Source organism: Hyperolius riggenbachi, chromosome 6 (assembly GCF_040937935.1).
Source record: "Hyperolius riggenbachi isolate aHypRig1 chromosome 6, aHypRig1.pri, whole genome shotgun sequence".
In the NCBI taxonomy this organism is placed as follows: domain Eukaryota; kingdom Metazoa; phylum Chordata; class Amphibia; order Anura; family Hyperoliidae; genus Hyperolius; species Hyperolius riggenbachi.
In genome coordinates this window covers 255570323-255587716 of record NC_090651.1, presented here as the reverse complement: position 1 = coordinate 255587716, position 17394 = coordinate 255570323, and positions in this window count along the sequence as shown.

The following is a 17394-nucleotide window of genomic DNA, read 5'->3' as shown; positions in this document are numbered from 1 at the left end:
CCCTTAAAACCCTGCTGTGCGTCAAATCCGTAATTTTACCCGGGACTTTAAGCGTGTATCCCACTCCGCCATTCCCCCCTCCAGGTGTTAGTCCGCTTGAAACATCTTTTCCATCACTTTTGTGGCCAGAATTGGAGTTTGTAGTTTTAAAAGTTTGCATGCCCATAGAAGTCTATTGTGGTTTGCATGGTTGCGCGAACGCGAACTTTTGCGGAAGTCCGCGTTCCATGTTTGAGAACCTAAAATCAGAGGTACGAGCCATTTCTACTCAGAGCCTGCAGCAACAGAGGCAAGCTCTCAGTAGGAAAAAAAAAAAATGCTTCCATGTTTCTATTTATAGAACACAGTTAGTGTAGCACCATCTTGTAGCCAAAAAGTAAAAATACCCCCAAATACACCATTATACACTTTTACATAGAAACATTACTTTTTATTATTATTATTATTATTATTATTCTTTTTACCCCTTCCACCGCTGCCCTATAATTACCAAAATAAAACACTTGTTAAAAAAATAGATCATTTAAAAACATTTACATAGTTACATTAGGGACTTTTTTTATATATGTTTGTCACAAGGGTATATTACTGTTAATTTTGCAAATAAAGTCTTAAAGTCTAAAATAATAAGTGATATAGTATTAAAAATCACCACACAGAAAAATACACCTTTATTTTCAGACAAATTATTATCACCATACTACAGACACAATTTAAATGTTTTAATAATCAGGACAAATAAAAATGTGTGAGTTTTATGTATAGAAGCACATTTTATTTTAAAACTATTATGGCTGAAATCTGAGAAATGATTTTTTTTCTTTTTTTTATTATTATTCCCCTTACAATGAATATAAAATAAAATAATTCTTAGCAAAAAGTACCACCCAAAGAAAGCCTAATTTGTGGCGAAAAAAAACATACATAATTTTAGTGCGATAAGTAACAATAAAGTTATCGGTGAATGAATGGAAGGAGCGCTAAAATGTGAAAATTGTTTTGGTTTTTAAGGGGAAAAAAACTGTGATTCTGAAGTGGTTAACATCTCGGTCATTAAGGCTTTGCAATCAAAGTTGGTACCAACATTAATAAGTGCTATCTCTAGTAAGAAATATTGATCTGTATACAGAACAGAAGAATCACTTATTTACTGACCTGCGAGTAAGCCTGTGTTGGTCTGATGACAGCACGATGCAGAACACAGAAAACCAGTGTTGAATGAAAAGTACACACAGAAACAAAGCCTCCCTTCATGACACAAAAATCTGAGTCGTGCAGGCACCCGTAGAAAAAGCCATCTCCTGACCACATGGTGCACTAACAGACAAGAGACTGCAAAGGAACTGCACTGACATTACTCTCTATTACATTTTCTAGATCATTAATAAATTCAGTAGATTGAAAAGCATCGGGACTAGTACTGACCCTTGCGGGACCCTATTGCTAACAGTTTCCCATTTTGAATATGACCCATTTACCACAACTCTTTGCCTATTAACCCTTAACCAGTTCTCTATCCACATACACTTATTTTCGGCTAGTCCTTTTGTCCATAGCTTCTGCACCACGCTATTGTGGGGAACAATGTCAAAAGCTTTTGCAAAGTCTAAAGCACTAAATTAGTAGCGTATTGGTAAATGTTACCGATATTCTCCTACTTGCTATGTGCCCAAATTTCCTGGCACCTTTACTTCAGATACACATAAAAGTGACCCTCGGTACATCAAGACGATGCAGTATTTGACAACTTGATAAAGATCTATGTTGCTCGAAACAGCGGTCTGTCGTTGTATCTTCTGCACAGTCTGATGTGACCAATAAAGAAGCTATAATTATACCGGTGGTGCCTGCAAGATCCATTCTCTGCATTTGATGGCTCTGGTGGTGTGGAGGGCCGACTGCTTGGGCACACCATCTCTTATACATGGGTGCTGTCTCAAACTTCAATTCTGCCTAGACTAATTTGCCCTTATTCAATTTGCTTCTTCTCCAAAGTATTCCCCCTGAGATCATTTTCATCTTCTGTTTAAAATACATTTTCAGCACTCTGCAATTTAAAAACTGCAAAAAGTAGACAAAAAAGTACTGTAGTCACAATTATTCTGAGTATTTTCTTGCTTTCTCGTGGCTTAAAAAAAGGCATTTTTATTATTTTACCTGCTACCACACTAGCTAATTGCAAGGAGAAAATTAGGATTTTTTACACATATGACATTACTTTTGGTCACAGGCAGGTTGAATAACTATATTTAATAAGGAGTTAGGAGACACATTTTGATTGCATGGTATTGCAGATTGTAATTCCATTTCAATATAATCAAAGGCAGAGACATCAGTTGCACATATCTGCAGACATATGGGAAGACGTTACTTTTTTATCCAGGGTTTAAACAATGAAAGCATCTACATTAGGACCCATATTACAACAGGTAAGCATGACAGGCAACTTTCATGGAGGGTGTCAGATGCCTATTGATATTGTAGAATTAGCCTGCAAATTCATCCAATTTACCATGAGGTTGCTGTTTTCTTGTCATTTTTCTAAGAACTAAAAAATTCTTTACACAGACTCAGGACAAAAATGAAATGTTGTCCATCAAAGTCTGCAACTGGTCAATTAACCAACAGCTAGACGCCGCCATGGCCTACATTTTATCGATTTGAGAATAGGTAAAGGTATTTTGCATATAATTATGCTTATACATAATTCTAGTTTGTCTGCTGAAGTTTTTTTTATTGAATACATGTATGGCCATTTGTTGCGTACCGATGATTGAGATATCTCAGGGTCACTGACCATCAACCATATTGAGGCAAGATCTTGCAGTGTATGGAGTGTTGGGTGCAGATTGTTGCTGAATTGGTTGGATGTGTGATTGTGGGGCTAGTGGATGGCCTTTGTGTATAAGGATTTAATTGTGCATTAGTTGAATGCTGTGCATAATAATTTTTAATAAAGCTTTATTAAGCTGAGTGCGCAGGAGTTCCAGTTTATAAAAAGGTAAAGATTTCTCATGGGAAAGGGGTATCAGCTACTGGCTGAAATTAAGTTCAATCCTTGGTTAAAGTTCCTCTTTAAAATCCATCTTCTGGAGTCTATTTTAAGTTGCCAGTTATATGCAAATATTAATTAATGTTTGAGTAGCCCACACACAATACCCAGTGAGAAATAATTGCACTTATGCTTAGGTTTGCGTTGCCTTGTCAAGAGTATCAGGGCTGCCCACCACCTAAATATATTAGTGGCAGAAACAAGGGACTCGTAGATGTCTGTGCCGCTTGTGAGTAAACTTCCTCATGATGAGACACCTGGAAGTCCCAGTGGGAGCTGGGTGGAAACAGAAGCAAGTTTGTGTTGTGATTACTGTGCCTCCAGTGTTGCTGTGAAACACAATAAATTGTGTCTAGTTTACTTCCCACAGAACCTGACTGGACATTATATTATTGTGCCTGTGTACATGCCATAACTCTTTCCTCTCCTAGGCTGGCAGTGTATTTGTACCTGGAGTCATAAATCAGGCAGCACATCTCTGCCCTGAGGTGAGGAAGCAGATGTAACAAATCTATGACAAAGCAAGATTGTGTCCTTACAGCACCTGAACCCTCGTCGTCATAACATAGATTATTTCCACGGAGTCTGGCTTTAAAGAACTCCTGAGACAGGGAGGGTAATGAAATAGCTGCTGACGCCCTAAGAAAGTTTATTGAAAGGTCATCCATGCACAGAGCATGGATTACCAGCTGTTTTTGTATTGCCTATGCCTGTGTGGTACGGCTTATGAATATAATGTAAGCCCGTGTGTGTATAATCATTTATCCAGGGGCGTAGCAATAGGGGTTGCAGAGGTAGCGACCGCATCGGGGCCCTTGGGCCAGAGGGGCCCCGAAGGGCCCTCCCTCAACTGCAGTATTAGCTCTCTATTGGTCCTGTGCTCATAATAATCACTTCTATAGATACTTTGAATAGTAGGGATCATTAACAAGCTGTTCCCCATCCCCTTCTTGCACTGTAGGTGCCATTGGCAGGTTTTGGTGTGCTGTATCAATTATTAAGTATAGAACGCTTGGGGGGCCCCGTTGTAAAACTTGCATCGGGGCCCACAGCTCCTTAGCTACGCCACTGCATTTTTCATTTATATGATCCCATGTGCCCTTGTACATATAGCCAAATAAAAAAGTGAACTGGTAGACACAGAGCACAACATTTTTTTGAAGAGCAGATTTGAGGCGGGAAATTAAGATTCCCTCAGCCAGTATCAGCATCAGCCTTCGGGTGGTGCTGCAGTAAAGTGTGACACCAAGAGGAGATGCTTGGGGGTGCGCCACAGATCACACAGGATTATTAGCTATGTCTGGGGATCCATGAAATCCACTGGCTGAGGAGTCTGAGCAGCATTAGATATGAGCAGATGTTTCTATAACTGCAGCACTACTGCTTTTTGCTGGAAGGATTACAGTCACTATAGCATGTTTAAGTGACACTGGTTGCTTTGTCTCTGGGAAGTGACGTCAAAATAAAACTAGGATAACAGGACAGGCAGCCTCTGAGGGTAGTACTAACCAAAAGAAGGGGTTGTTTAACCTAAAGCGTTGAACACACTTAGGTCACCACAAGGCAACCAGTGAAAAGAGCGGCAGATAATCTATTCCCATCTCTACTCAAGCAAGCAGCTTCCTCTTGGATGCACTCTTCAAAAAAAATAATAATGGTACTAATGGGCCAAAACCAATTTTATCCATTAGAATTAGAACTGAAGTGTTCTGTGTCGTAGAAGGTGCCCAGAGCAAAAGTAATAGTGACATAGTGGTTGGGCTGCAGGAATACCTGAAGTAGCTGACTGGAGTCACAAAACCTGTTGTTTACTGCTTTAGTAAGACTTCCCTACCAGTTATCAGGTATGTTATCATCATAGGGCCTATGATGATAGGGGATGTTTCATGGTTCCCCACTACCACCACCTCCCATTATTGATATTTGTATGTTCACCACGTTGTATGCTCACCACGTAATTTTTCCGCGATTCCGGCCGGAATTTGGTGGTTCCGTTCCATCGCATCGGAACGGAATTGCCATAGCGCTATAGCGGAAATTCCGCAGAACGATGCGTAATTCCGGCGAAATGCGGATTTTTGTAAGCCAATCACAAGGAAGCCCCTAGAAGAAGCTTAAAGTGAAACCAACACAATTTCTTCATGAAAATAGGAATTTCTGCACCAATCAGAGGCTTACAAAAACCACCCAAACGGATTTCTGCATGAAAATCGGAATTATTTCAGCACCAATTACAGTGTTAACAAAAACCAATCAATCCTATGTTAGCAACCAGCTCCCTAGCTATCTCACCTATCCCTTACGCGATACCTCCAGCGGCGCCAAAACCTCCGCCATGGAACCACCGCCAGGTCCCAAAGCTTACGCGACACCTCCTGCGGTGCAAAAACCACCGCCATGGGACATCCCCCAGGTCCCAAAGCTTACGCTACACCTCCTGCGGCGCCAAAACCACCGCCATGGGACAACCGCAAGGTCCCATGGTGTAAGCGACACCTCCTGCAGCGCCAAAATGACCGCCATGGGACCACCGCTAGGTCCCATGGCATAAGCGACACCTCCTGCAGAGCCAAAATGACCGCCATGGGACCACCGCTAGGTCTCATGGCTTAAGCGACACCTCCTGCGGCGCCAAAATGACCGCCATGGGACCACTGCTAGGTCCCATGGCATAAGCGACACCTCCTGCGGCGCCAAAATGACCGCCATGGTACCACCGCTAGGTCCCATGGCTTAAGCGACACCTCCTGCGGCGCCAAAATTACCGCCATGGGACCACCGCTAGGTCCCATGGCGTAAGCGACACCTCCTGCGGCGCCAAAATTACCGCCATGGGACCACCGCTAGGTCCCATGGCGTAAGCGACACCTGCGGTGCCAAAACGACCGCCATGGGACCACCGCAAGGTCCCATGGCGTACGCGACATCTCCTGCTGCAAAAAAAAATAATATATGAGGAACAGCCACTAGGCCCCATGGGCTACCATTTAGCATAAACGAGGTTTCATTTGCGATTACTTTAATTTTTCCGCCGGAATACGGAATTCTGCTGAAATGTAATGGCGACGGAATTTAGCGCTGGCGGAATTCCGCAATTCTGGCGGAACGGAATTTGCTCTTTCCAATCATCCATAATGGTGGGTGTCTCCTATAGCATGAAGTGGCATTTGCACTCTTACAATCAATGGTGTGAATTCTTTAGGTTGCCTGTTTTTTTTTCTTCAGGCCTAGTGTAGGAAGATAAATAGGAGCTTCATACACAATCGCTTTAGTACTGATCGTAGGGCTGGTGCACACCAAGAGTGGTTCTGAGCATTTTTTAAAATGCTCGGGGGGTAGAAAACCGCTTGGCTAATGTATTTCAATGGGCTGCTGCACACTCTGGTCCTGCAGCATTTTTTAGATTTCTGAGGCGTTTCTGCCTCAATGTTAAGTATAGGAAAGTGGAAAACCGCTCTGAAAAACGCTAGATCAGAACTGTTTTCTAAAAGTTTTTGTTACAGAAGCTGTTCAGTTACAGCTTTAGGCCCCATTCACACCTAAAAGCGCAAAACACCGGCTATTAATGCTAGCGTTTTGCGGGAATGATTTTTCCGCAAATAACGCAGAAAAATCACTGGACACAGCAGCGTTTTGGGAGCGATCGCAATTAGCGGTGCTATGCATGCTAATTGTGATCGCTAATCGCCGGCAAAATGCTGCATGTTACGGCATTTGCAGTTAACGCTAACCACAAACGTGACAGTGAGAACACTGCCATAGGCTTACATGGGCTAGCGGTTTTTAAAAACCATTAGCGTTTTGCGCTGAGTGGGAATCGCGCGATTCCTGCTCAAGTGTGAATGGGGCCTTACTGTAACAAAATATAAATCTGCTACACAAAAACGCTACAAAAAATGCTAGACATGTTTAGAAAATCGCTCTAAACATGCCTAAAATTGCTCAGAAAAACTGCTTCAAAACCCACTGGCATTTGCGGATTCGCTAGCGTTTTTTGGTGTGCACTGGCCCAAACAAGAGGCTAGAATGATCAAAATGTAGATCGATATCCCACAAAAAAAACACTGCAAGATATAACTGTGTGTGGCTCACATTTTGATAACATACCACCTATAATCTATTAATGCAAACATCAATTGCAACATAGATCAAACAGATAGTGTCAGGGCCGGCGCTACCATAGAGGCAAAGGGGGCAATTGCCCCAGAGCTTGTAGGGGCCCCCAGTGGCTACAAGAGGAAAAACATTTTTTTCAAAAAGACCTTATAGTTTTTGAGAAAATCGATTTTAAAGTTTCAAAGGAAAAAAAAATACACATTTAACCACTTGAGGACCTAGGGCTTTACCCTTAAAGAGACTCCGTAACAAAAATTGCATCCTGTTTTTTATCATCCTACAAGTTCCAAAAGCTATTCTAATGTGTTCTGGCTTACTGCAGCACGTTCTACTATAACCATCTCTGTAATAAATCAACTTATCTCTCTCTTGTCAGACTTGTCAGGCCTGTGTCTGGAAGGCTGCCAAGTTCTTCAGTGTTGTGGTTCTGCTATGAACTCTCCCATCCAGGCCCCTCTCTGCACACTGCCTGTGTGATATTTAGATTAATGCAGCTTCTCTCTGTTCTATTATCTTTTACAAGCTGGATAAATCCTCCTCTGAGCTGGCTGGGCTTTCACATACTGAGGAATTACATACAGGCACAGCTGTCTGCACTCTGCAGGAAGAAACAGCCTGACACTTCAGTGGAAGATAGCTGCAGGGGGAAAGAAACACACAAATGATCTCTTGAGATTCAAAAGGATGGCTGTATACAGCCTGCTTGTGTATGGATGTATTTTCTATGTGTGGACATACTGTACATCAATCTACTTCCTGTTTTGGTGGCCATTTTGTTTGTTTATAAACAAACTTTTTAAAACTGTTTTTAACCACTTTTAATGCGGCGAGGAGCGGCGAAATTGTGACAGAGGGTAATAGGAGATGTCCCCTAACGCACTGGTATGTTTACTTTTGTGCGATTTTAACAATACAGATTCTCTTTAAGGACCGGCCACTTTTTTTCCATTCAGACCACTGCAGCTTTCACGGTTTATTGCTCGCTCATACAACCTACCACCTAAATGAATTTTGGCTCCTTTTCTTGTTACTAATAAAGCTTTCTTTTGATGCTATTTGATTGCTGATGTGATTTTTACTTTTTATTATATTCATCAAAAAAAATTTTGGCAAAAAAATGATTTTTTTTAACTTTCTGTGCTGACATTTTTCAAATAAAGTAAAATTTCTGTATACATGCAGCGCGAAAAATGTGGACAAACATGTTTTTGATTTAAAAAAACCCATTCAGCCTATATTTATTGGTTTGGGTAAAAGTTATAGCGTTTACAAACTATGGTGCAAAAAGTGAATTTTCCCATTTTCCAGCATCTCTGCCTTTTCTGACCACCTGTCATGTTTCATGAGGGGCTAGAATTCCAGGATAGTATAAATACCCCCCAAATGACCCCATTTTGGAAAGAAGACATCCCAAAGTATTCACTGAGAGGCATAGTGAGTTCATAGAAGATATTATTTTTTGTCACAAGTAAGCGGAAAATGACATTTTGTGACAAAAAAAAAAAAGTTTCCATTTCTTCTAACTTGCGACAAAAAAAAATGAAACCTGCCACAGACTCACTATGCTCCTCCCTGAATACCTTGAAGTGTCTACTTTCCAAAATGGGGTCATTTGTGGGGTGTGTTTACTGTCCTGACATTTTGGGGGGTGCTAAATTGTAAGCACCCCTGTAAAGCCTAAAGGTGCTCATTGGACTTTGGGCCCCTTAGCGCAGTTAGGCTGCAAAAAAGTGCCACACATGTGGTATTGCCGTACTCAGGAGAAGTAGTATAATGTGTTTTGGGGTGTATTTTTACACATACCCATGCTGGGTGGGAGAAATATCTCTGTAAATGACAATTGTTTGTTTTTTTTTTACACACAATTGTCCATTTACAGAGAGATTTCTCCCACCCAGCATGGGTATGTGTAAAAATACACCCCAAAACACATTATACTACTTCTCCTGAGTACGGCGATACCACATGTGTGACACTTTTTTGCAGCCTAGGTGCGCTAAGGGGCCCAACGTCCTAATCACAGGTCATTTTGAGGCATTTGTTTTCTAGACTACTCACGGTTTAGGGCCCCTAAAATGCCAGGGCAGTATAGGAACCCCACAAGTGACCCCATTTTAGAAAAAAGACACCCCACGGTATTCCGTTAGGTGTATGGCGAGTTCATAGAAGATTTTATTTTTTGTCACAAGTTAGTGAAAAATGACACTTTGTGAAAAAAAAAAAAAAACAATTTCCGCTAACTTTTGACAAAAAATAAAATCTTCTATGAACTCGTCATACACCTAACAGAATACATTGGGGTGTCTTTTTCTTAAATGGGGTCAGTTTGTGGGGTTCCTATACCGCCCTGGCATTTTACGGGCCCAAAACCGTGAGTAGTCTGGAAACCAAATGTCTAAAAATGACTGTTCAGGGGTATAAGCATCTGCAAATTTTGATGACAGGTGGTCTATGAGGGGGCGAATTTTGTGGAACCGGTCATATGCAGGGTGGCCTTTTAGATGACAGGTTGTATTGGGCCTGATCTGATGGATAGGAGTGCTAGGGGGGTGACAGGAGGTGATTGATGGGTGTCTCAGGGGGTGGTTAGAGGGGAAAATAGATGCAATCAATGCACTGTGGAGGTGATCGGAAGGGGGTTTGAGCAGGGGCGTAACTAGAAATCACTGGGCCCCCCTGCGAATATTTGGATGGGGCCCCCCCATAGGTGCCAAATAATCGTAATGGGGCAGCGTTTCACTGTAAATTAATTGTAAAGTGGGCAGCATTTTACCAATCGTAATGTGGGCCAGAAAATCGTAATGTGGGCAGAGTTCACCAGAAAATCGTAATGTGGGCCTTTAGAAAATCATAATGTGGGCAGAGTTCACCAGAAAATCGTAATGTGGGCACCAGTCACCAGAAAATAGTAACGTGAGCAGCAGTCACCAGAAAATTGTAACGTGGGCAGCATTTACCAGACAATCGTAATGTGGGCAGCGTTCACCAGAATATCGTAATGTGGGACAGAAAATCGTAATGTGGGCAGAGTTCACCAGAAAATTGTAACATGGACAGCATTCACCAGACAATCGTAACTTGGGCAGTGTTCACCAGAAAATCGTAATGTGGGCCAGAAAATCGTAATGTGGGCAGCGTTCACCAGAAAATCGTAACGTGGACAGCATTCACCAGACAATCGTAACGTGGGCAGTGTTCACCAGAAAATCGTAATGTGGGCCAGAAAATCGCAATGTGGGCAGCAGTCACCAGAAAATCGCCATGTGGGCAGCAGTCACCAGAAAATTGCAATGTGGGCATCAGTCACCAGAAAATCCTAATGTGGGCAGCAGTCACCAGAATATCGTAATGTGGGCAGCAGTCACCAGAAAATCCTAATGTGGGCAGCAGTCAGTCACCAGAATGTCGTAATGTGGGCAGCAGACACCAGAAAATCCTAATGTGGGCAGCAGTCACCAGAAAATCGCAATGTGGGCAGCAGTCACCAGAAAATCCTAATGTGGGCAGCATACACCAGAAAATCGTAATGTGGGCAGCAGACACCAGAAAATCGCAATGTGGGCAGCAGACACCAGAAAATCGCAATGTGGGCAGCAGACACCTGAAAATCGCAATGTGGGCAGCAGACACCTGAAAATCGCAATGTGGGCAGCAGACACCTGAAAATCGTAATGTGGGCAGCAGACACCTGAAAATCGTAATGTGGGCAGCAGACACCTGAAAATCGTAATGAGGGCAGCAGACACCTGAAAATCGTAATGAGGGCAGCAGACACCTGAAAATCGTAATGTGGGCAGCAGACACCTGAAAATCGTAATGTGGGCAGCAGACACCAGAAAATCATGATGTGGGCAGCAGACACCAGAAAATCGCAATGTGGGCAGCAGTGACCAGAAAATCGCAATGTGGGCAGCAGTGACCAGAAAATCGTAATGTGGGCAGCAGACACCAGAAAATCGCAATGTGGGCAGCAGTGACCAGAAAATCGTAATGTGGGCAGCAGACAGAAAATCATAATGTGGGCAGCAGACACCTGAAAATCACAATGTGGGCAGCAGTGACCAGAAAATCGCAATGTGGGCAGCAGACACCAGAAAATCGTAATGTGGGCAGCAGACACCTGAAAATCACAATGTGGGCAGCAGACACCTGAAAATCGTAATATGCCCCCCCCCCCCCCCTGGGGCCCGCTCGGAGTTTTGTGGGTGCTGGAGGGGTGGCAGCATGAGGGGAAAGCCTTGCCCACAGTCGGCGGGGAGAGGGGTAGTTCCCCCCTCTCCCTCACCTCGGGGCTCTCCCCTCTGCGCTCCCCTCCAGCTCGTAAGTGTCTGTGGGGCTGTGGTGGGCAGCGAGCGGCGGGCAGATACATACCTGCTTCCGTGCGTTCCATCGGAGACTTCTCCCTCTAGCGGCTGACGTCACTTCCGGAAGTGACGTCAGCCGCTAGAGGGAGAAGTCTCCGATGGAACGCACGGAAGCAGGTATGTATCTGCCCGCCGCTCGCTGCCCACCACAGCCCCACAGACACTTACGAGCTGGAGGGGAGCACAGAGGGGAGAGCCCCGAGGTGAGGGAGAGGGGGGAACTACCCCTCTCCCCGCCGACTGTGGGCAAGGCTTTCCCCTCATGCTGCCACCCCTCCAGCACCCACAAAACGGCCCCAAGCGGGCCCCAGGGGGGGGCCGGGCCCCCCCGCGGGCGCAGGGGCTGCAGGGCCTATTCCTACGCCCCTGGGTTTGAGGGGGATCTGAGGGTTTGGCCGAGTGATCAGGAGCCCACACGGGGCAAATTAGGGCCTGATCTGATGGGTAGGTGTGCTAGGGGGTGACAGGAGGTGATTGATGGGTGTCTCAAGGTGTGATTAGAGGGGGGAATAGATGCAAGCAATGCACTGGCGAGGTGATCAGGGCTGGGGCCTGAGGACATTCTGAGGGTGTGGGTGGGTGATTGAGTGCCCTAGGGGCAGATAGGGGTCTAATCTGATAGGTAGCAGTGACAGGGGGTGATTGATGGGTAATTAGTGGGTGTTTAGGGTAGAGAACAGATATAAACACTGCACTTGGGAGGTGATCTGACATCGGATCTGCGGGCGATCTATTGGTGTGGGTGGGTGATCAGATTGCCCGCAAGGGGCAGATTGATGGGTGGCAGTGCCAGGGGGTGATTGATGGGTGGCAGTGACAGGGGGTGATTGATGGGTGATTGACAGGTGATCATTGGGTTATTACAGGGAAGCACAGATGTAAATATTGCACTGGCGAATTGATAAGGGGGGTCTGAGGGCAATCTGAGCGTGTAGGCGGGTGATTGGGTGCCCGCAAGGGGCAGATTAGGGTCTGATCTGATGGGTAACAGTGACAGGTGGTGATAGGGAGTGATTGATGGGTGATTGATTTGTAATTAGTGGGTGTTTAGGGTAGATAACAGATGTAAACACTGCACTTGGGAGGTGATCTGACGTCGGATCTGCGGGCGATCTATTGGTGTGGGTGGGTGATCAGATTGCCCGCAAGGGGCAGGTTAGGGGCTGATTGATGGGTGGCAGTGACAGGGGCCGATTGACGGGTGATTGACAGGTGATTAGGGGGATAGATGCATACAGTACACAGGGGGGGGGGTCTGGGGAGAATCTGAGGGGTGGGGGGGTGATCAGGAGAGGGCAGGGGGGGGGATAAAAAAAATAGCGTTTACAGATAGTGACAGGGAGTGATTGATGGGTGATTAGGGGGGTGATTGGGTGCAAACAGGGGTCTGGGGGTGGGCAGGGGGGGGTCTGAGGGGTGCTGTGGGCGATCTGGGGCAGGAGGGGGAGAAATCAGTGTGCTTGGGTGCAGACTAGGGTGGCTGCAGCCTGCCCTGGTGGTCCCTCGGACATTGGGACCACCAGGGCAGGAGGCAGCCTGTATAATACACTTTGTAAACATTACAAAGTGTATTATACACTTTGTATGCGGCGATCGCGGGGTTAACATCCCGCCGGCGCTTCCGTATGGCCGGCGGGATGTTGCGGCGGGTGAGCGGTGACAGGCGCCGGCGGAGGATCGCGTCATCCGTGCCCCTACAAGGACCGCCGCCTTTGGGCATGAGCTGGTCCTTGCGGGGTCCACTTCCCGGCCGCCTCTGTGCGTTAGGCGGTCGGGAAGTGGTTAAAAACCAGCCGACTTTAACGGTTAATAGCAAATCCACCTTAAATGCTAGAAACCCTAAATTTGCAGGATATGTTAAGGAGATCATTGGGAATAAGAGGAAAAAAAACAATTTTTCAAAAAGACCTTATAGTTTTTGAGAAAATCGATTTTAAAGTTTCGAAGGTAAATGTCACTTTTAGTAGCAAACCTAACGGTAGTGTAATTTTACATGCATCACAAGAAAGAGCAATAAATTTCCTGACGGGGTTTCCAGGGGGTCCATACGCAGCCGCAGCGCTTTGGCCAGGGATCGCTATACAGCCGCAATATGGCTGTATAAAGATCCCTGGCATTTTTCCCTATTTTTCCAATTTTTTTTTTTTTTTTTTTATGTTTAGAGTATGGGAATTTTTTTTTTAATTATGTGGGGTCCCCCCTCCTGAAACTTTTTAACCCCTTTTCCCCATGCAGGCTGGGGTAGCCAGAATGTGGAGCTCGGACCGATTGGGGCTTCACACCCTGACTATACCAGCTGCAAAAAAGGTCCCTTAATGCCGATTTTTGTTCCGGGGTATCTGTTGGGGGGACCCCCATTGTTGCTTAAACCGGCCCTGGATAGTGTATGGCCAACTTATGTCAGAATCTGCATAATTCATTCGCCAATTGCAACAGACGTTGCATCCGGAATTATTTATGGACACATGACAGTTGGCGCAGTGCAAATAACAACAACATAGTGCATATCATAACTACATAATGCAGAACAACAATGTAACAACAATATTGCAGATTGCAACCCTCCTGTGCAGAACATGCATGAAATAACATCCTCTGAGATGTTAATTTACAATAGTCTGTTCAAGCAGACATGACATCACACGATCATGTCTCTGCCTAATATTACATTGCTAAATTGTGTCTTATTTATGTATGTGCACATCAAGCTATCAGCAAGGTCTTAATGCACGTACACATGCCTGATTTCTTCAAACGACGGGTCAGCCGTTCTGGCGACAGTTTCCCCGTGTGTACAGTCTGTCGGCAGGCTGATAAGGCTGGTTTTGACCGATCTGCCCAGCAGATCGGTCAAGTACATTACTTTTTTTGCATATTTTTTCAAGCTCAATTACTCCAAAAACCGCTGCATACAACGCAATGATACACAAATCACAGTGGTGCTGTAGGAACATCTTCATAGGGTAAAACTGCACCAGCACTTTGCAGATAGCTGGAGATTGGCAATCGCATTGCGTTGTCACCTAAAGTACACCAGACTTTAGTGTTGGCCCAAAATATGTCATTTAGTGTTGGCTGCTGAAAAAAGAACTGGATGTTACAGAATACAGATTGTTCTAAATTGTAAGCCTTCGGGCCGGGTCTTCCTTATGTCTCCTACCTGTTGATGCACCTCCATTTCTGTACACCGATCCTATGGATCTGAGTGAACTTGACTTGCCTAATCTCCATGCTCCCATCCAGTGACTGACTAAGCATTACCTTGTACTCATACTGTGCTGCGTGATCTGGTTTGCATGTATTCCTGTATTGTCTTATTCCTGTATGTTACCCCTAAATATTGTCTGTAACCTTAACTAATGTCCAGCGTTGCATAATATGTTGGCGCTTTATAAATACAATAAATAAATAAATAGTTATAGACTTTCTTAAACTTTCAGCTATTACCAGTGTGGCAAGCCACAATGGCCATCTTGGGGAGGCTGGGAGAGGTTAGAGGTATACTTTTCCTCCCTTCCTAAGAGAACCTGAGACGAGGGGGGGTTAAAAGAATTGATACTTACCTGGGGCTTCCTCCAGCCCCATGGCCACCGCTGCACCTCCCCCACCATCCTTCCGAGTCCGAGTGGATTGTTCACCTGCTATCGGCACCGCTAATTCTCCTTCAGTGGTGCACACAGAGAAGAGCTTGACTGACGCCACTGTAGGAGAATTACCAGGGTCGAACGGAGGCAGGGGCGTGCCGCCGCCCGGGGCGCTGTTGGGAGGGGGGCGCTATAATGGAGGGGGGAGCCCAGGGCCGGATTTACCATTAAATAAACTAGGCACGTTTGTGAGAGGCGGGCATTCCCTTTCTCCCTCCCTCCCTGCATACCAGCAGCATTGACTGGAGGAGACCCGGATCTAGAAAATCGGCGGCGGCAGGCTGTCACGGTTACTATTAGTGGCGGTATCCTCCAGTTCTTCTGCAGCAGCTCCATGACGTCACCCAGCAGAGACCCCTGCGTCCTCTCCATGGGTACTGCGCCTGACTCTGCGTGTAACCATGGAGAGGACGCAGGAGGCGCTGATGAGTGACGTCATGGAGCCGCTCGCTGCTGCAGAAGAAGAACTGGAGGATACCGCCACTAATAGTAAGCATGACAGCCTGCCGCCGTCGCCGCTCTTCTAGATGCGGGTCTCCTCCGCCGCTGCTGCTGGTATGCAGGGAGGGAGGAGGGTCTCCTCCTCCGCCATACAACTCCTTCTTCTGCCCCCCGAGTCCCCCACAGCCTTGACACAGTCCCCCACATTAGAACTTGCTCCATTTCTGCCCCCTCCACCCGGCAGCTACCTATCTAACCTACACTTGGGGGCAGCTACCTATCTAACATACACTTGGGGGCAGCTACCTATCTAACCTACACTGGGGGGCAGCTACCTAATCTAACCTACGATGGGGGGCACCTACCTGATCTAACCTACACTGGGGGGCATCTACCTAATCTAACCTACACTGGGGGGCAGCTACCTATCTAACCTACGCTGGGGGGCAGCTACCTAATCTAACCTACGCTGGGGGGCAGCTACCTATCTAACCTATACTGGGGGGCACCTACCTAATCTAACCTACACTGGGGGGCAGCTACCTAATCTAACCTACACTGGGGGGCAGCTACCTAATCTAACCTACACTGGGGGGCAGCTATCTATCTAACCTACACTGGGGGGCAGCTACCTAATCTAACCTATACTGGGGGGCAGCTACCTAATCTAACCTATACTAGGGGCACTTATCTAACCTGTATTGGGGGCACCTACCTACCTAGCTAGCCTATACAGGTGGCAACTATACTGGCTACCTATATTGCAGGCACCTACCTAACTATCCTATACTGGGGGCATCTACCTATCTAACCTATGCTGGGGCAACTATTCTGGCTACCTATATTAGAGGCACCCAACTAGCTAACCTGTACTGGGGCACCTATCTATCTAACCTATACTGGGGGCGCCTGCCTATCTAACCTATACTGGGGGCGCCTGCCTATCTAACCTATACTGGGGGCAACTATACTGGCTACCTATACTTGAGGCACCTACCTGGCTAACCTATAGCGGGGGCAACTATACTGGCTCACCTATGCCTGGCTACCTATACTGGGGTACCTATTCTTGGCTACCTATACTGGGGGGACCTATACTAAGTGCAACTAGACCTGGCTAACCTATACTGCGGGCACCCATACCTTGCTCGGGGGGGGGCGCAATTTTTACACCCTCGCCCTGGGTGCATTTTAGCCTAGAAACTGCACTGGGAGGCACTCGGGAAGACGGCGAGGGAGTCTACGGTGGTAATGGGGCTGGAGGAAGCCCCAGGTAAGTATCAATTCTTTTACCCACCTCGTCTCAGTGTATTTCATGGAGAGCGGTCACAAAAACAATTACAAATTATTGGTTTGTTAGACAACCAAGAACGGTCACCTGTAATGATTATGAACTATTGTTTCAGTAAGGTTTACAAGGATATGGACTGTTTTGGAGGTGTATAGCAAATGGTTTTGGGGGTGTATAATGGATGTGGTATTTACAACGAATAAAAAAGCTTAAAGGGAACCTAAACTTAGAAGGATATGGATTTTTCCTTTCAAAATAATACCTGTTGCCTGACTCTCCTGCTGATCCTGTGTCTCTAATACTTTCAGCCACAGCCCTTGAACAAGCATGCAGATTGGGCGCTGTGACTGAAGTCAGACATCCATATCTCTCTTAGTTTGTTCCCTTTAAGAGTTATATTAGCACGTGTTTGTGTGTGTGAGAGTTAACCCTGCTATGTAAAGGTTAAACTCATAAGGAACCTGTGTAAGATGTCTTAACCACCCT